This window comes from Chrysochloris asiatica, unplaced genomic scaffold, assembly GCF_000296735.1.
Source record: "Chrysochloris asiatica unplaced genomic scaffold, ChrAsi1.0 scaffold00012, whole genome shotgun sequence".
NCBI classification, from domain to species: domain Eukaryota; kingdom Metazoa; phylum Chordata; class Mammalia; order Afrosoricida; family Chrysochloridae; genus Chrysochloris; species Chrysochloris asiatica.
In genome coordinates, this window is record NW_006408530.1 from 2,240,633 (window position 1) to 2,244,156 (window position 3,524).

Sequence of the window (3,524 nt, forward strand, 5' to 3'; positions counted from 1 at the left end):
TAATGCCCCAGACTGTAAAGCCGTTTGAACTGCAAGGTCGGTGGTTCAAGCTCACCAGCTGCTCCTTGGAAACCCTATACAGGGTCGCTATGAGTCGGAATCGACTCCACGGAAACCCTGTACAGGGTCTCTATGAGTTAGAACTGACTCCATGGCACATGACAACATCCCTTATTTATTTTGGAAAAAAATGAGTTGACTATCAGTATCAAATTATGTTAAAACTTGGTAAGAAACCCCCTTATCTTACTGACAATGAATATCCATGCAAAGTTTTACTGCTAAGCAAGCTTGTGGCTGTCAGTTTGAGATAAATAAGTTTTGTCATATTAAATGAGTAGCATTCTATCTTAATTTATTGTGAATGAGTGTTGAATTTTGCAATACACTTTTTAAAGCAACTCCTGTGGTGATAACACTCTTTCTATTTAATTGTGAATTATAGTAATAGTTTTTCTAATGTGATTTAGATGCAATAGAAATTACCACCTCTTAAAATAAATAAGTAATCTTAAATGTTCATTTCACATTTTCTGGGATGCTCAATGTATTCTTTGCTTTTTCAGTGGAATCTCAGGTGCTAGTGATACTCATAGTTTGATGCTATTTTTTAGCTTTTTAGGAATTTTTTTTTTTTTGATCTCCCCAAATGTCTGTGTCTGCTTATTTTCTTTCTGTCTTTTTAATTTATTTTTTAATCTAATTCCATTGACTCAAACATAGAACCTTTATTTTCTCTCTTTTACTATTTCATGATTCAGTTATTAAAAAACACACACACACACACAAACCCAAAAATAACTTTTATTAGTTCTTTCTTCTTCCTGTAAAAATTATTTTTGGGTTTTTGCTTTTTCATGGTTCTGGTTTTGAAAGTCTGTGTTGTACAATCAGGGTCCTTTATAAGTATACAAACTTTGTAAAATATGTATTATTTAGTTTTATCAACTACATCTTGGTCTGAGAATTTAGTTTTATCTTTAAGCCACCATCATAATAATTGTCAAGGTGTGGGGTGGGGCTAAAGGTAAGTTCAGATGAGTTTCAATCTACACTCAAAGCTAAATTTCTATTGAGTTTATAATAGGTGTGGGTGCTTCTCTGCCTCCTACATTGTCTCTTAATTAATCTCTACTCATATCAGTCATTTGTTGCCTTTTCTTTATGCTTTTTTTCAGGAATTTTTCATACCCGTTAGTCTTGCACCTCGAACATTCTTACAAAAAATGTTGACAAAAATATTTTTCCGAATCTTAGTAGTTTTAGATGAAAATGTAGATCAAAGGTTCTCCAGCTTTAGCATGCATTTAAGTCACCAGGACGGCTTGCTCCCTCAGTAGAACTGGAATGTATACTAGAGAATTTGCATTTCTAACAAGTTCCTAGATAATACTTCCATTGTGGGTCTAGTGATCACACACACACACACACACAGACATCCCAAATATGTTGCAGGACAATTATCCAATGATTAAAGGCCTCTATAAGGGAATCTAATTTTAAATCTAATCATTTTTACTTGACATCTTTAATTGTGTTGTTGATGCTATTTGTTGTTGTTGAGTGTATTAAGATTCATGATAATACCTTGTGTTGCAGGGTAGAACTTCTCAACAAGGTTTTCAAGGTTGTGACCTTTCTAAGGCAGATAGCCTGACCTTTCTTTCTAGTCCCTGCTTGTGGATTTGCACCACCCAAATACTCTTTCAATGCTCTATATTTGATGTTTTTTGTTCAATTTGTTTCTTGCTATATGTCATGATAAAGGAGCTCTGGTAGCGTAGTGGTTATGAATCGGGCTGCTAACCACAGGGTCAGCAGTTCGAAACAACCAGCTGTTCCGTGGGAGAAAGATGAGGCTTTCTGCTCCCGTAAAGATTTACAGCCTCGGAAACCCTGTACAGGGTCACTATGAGTCGGAATTGACTCCACGGCACATCACAACAACAGCAATATGTCATGATTAGGTTTGGCTGAGATGAACTGAAAGAAATGAAAACTAGCTTAATAAGTAGAACTTTAGCTTTTTTTTCATATTCAGAGAGTTATGAGGGCTAATGTGAGATGTGGGAAAGTATCAGGCTTCTTAAAATGTACGCTTCTCCAAGTTTGGCTTCCATTCCCAATTGCACTTATGATTAACAATGGATACTAGAATTTGAGCCACAGTTTTTCACCTATAGCCAAATATAAAAGTAAAACTGAGATAAAGACACATGATATGCCATTAAAGTTCTTTTCTAGTCAGTGTTCAGACCCTTTCGACTTATAGCCAATTAGCCAAAACTTAGTCAAGCACCCTCATCAAGTTGGAAAGAGAGCTCAGAAAGTAGTCTTTATTCAGGCTGGCCTTGTGTCTTTTGAAAAATCAGGTATCTATTACTATTAAGGAGAAAGGTAATAGATATTCAAAGAAAGTGCACATCTCTGCCAAATTTGTTGCCCAGTTATCAATGACTCATTTCAATGACAGAATTGAATACTAGTCAGACATGCCTGGTCTCCCACAGTTTATCTCCAAGAAAAAATGAAATTTGAATTGTGGCAGAACTAATAGTATCTATTAATCATGCAGATTCCTCCTTCTGAGTACACAGATATTCCAGATTATTTTGAAATGACTGCATATGACTCAGATATGGTCAGTTGGACGTGGAATAGAAGTGGGGTAGCAGCTTCTAAACTTGGACACCAAATTCTCTGTTTTACCTGTACAAAAGTTTTGGAGGCCATTTTTCCAGATTATCTAGCTTCAAACTATGGAAAGTCCATGTCACCTAAAAAAATAAACAACAAGATAAAACACACAACAAAATACTTTGTTATCATAAGGCCCTGAGATTTCAAGGTAAATTTATATACATACATATTTATATACATATATATTTACATACATATATAGTTATTTATATTTATATTTAGGAGCTCTAGTAGCATAATGATTATGATTCGAGCTGAGAACTGCAAGGTCAGCAGTTCAAAACTAGCAGCTGTTCTGTGGGAGAAACATGAGGCTTTCAGCTCCCGTAAAGATTTACAGCCTCAGAAACCCTGTCCAGGGTCACTATGAGTCAGAACCGACTCCATGGCACATAACCATCACCACCCACCCCCAAATATATATATATATTACCATATCCTAGTTTATCCTGTGAATACTACAAGACTTATATTGTAATAGCAAAGGAAATGTTCATCAATTCTCAAAGTTCTCTATAAAGTAATCTAGGTACTCACATTTTCCAGTGAAGGAGTAAACGAGGTGATCATTGTTAGACAAGAGTGTGCTTCATTAGGTAAGATAGTTGGTATGGCAAAGGCTATATACTGCTAAGAGTACAAACTCAGTTCAACATTATTCTATCAGGCCCTCTTTGTGACAAAATAGGGAAAGTTACTTAAACTATTGCTGCCTCATATTCCTCATTTGTTAATTACTGTTGTTGTTAGGTGCCATTGAGTCGGTACCGACTCATAGCAACCTTATACACAGCAAAACAAAACACTGCCCGGTCCTGGGCCAA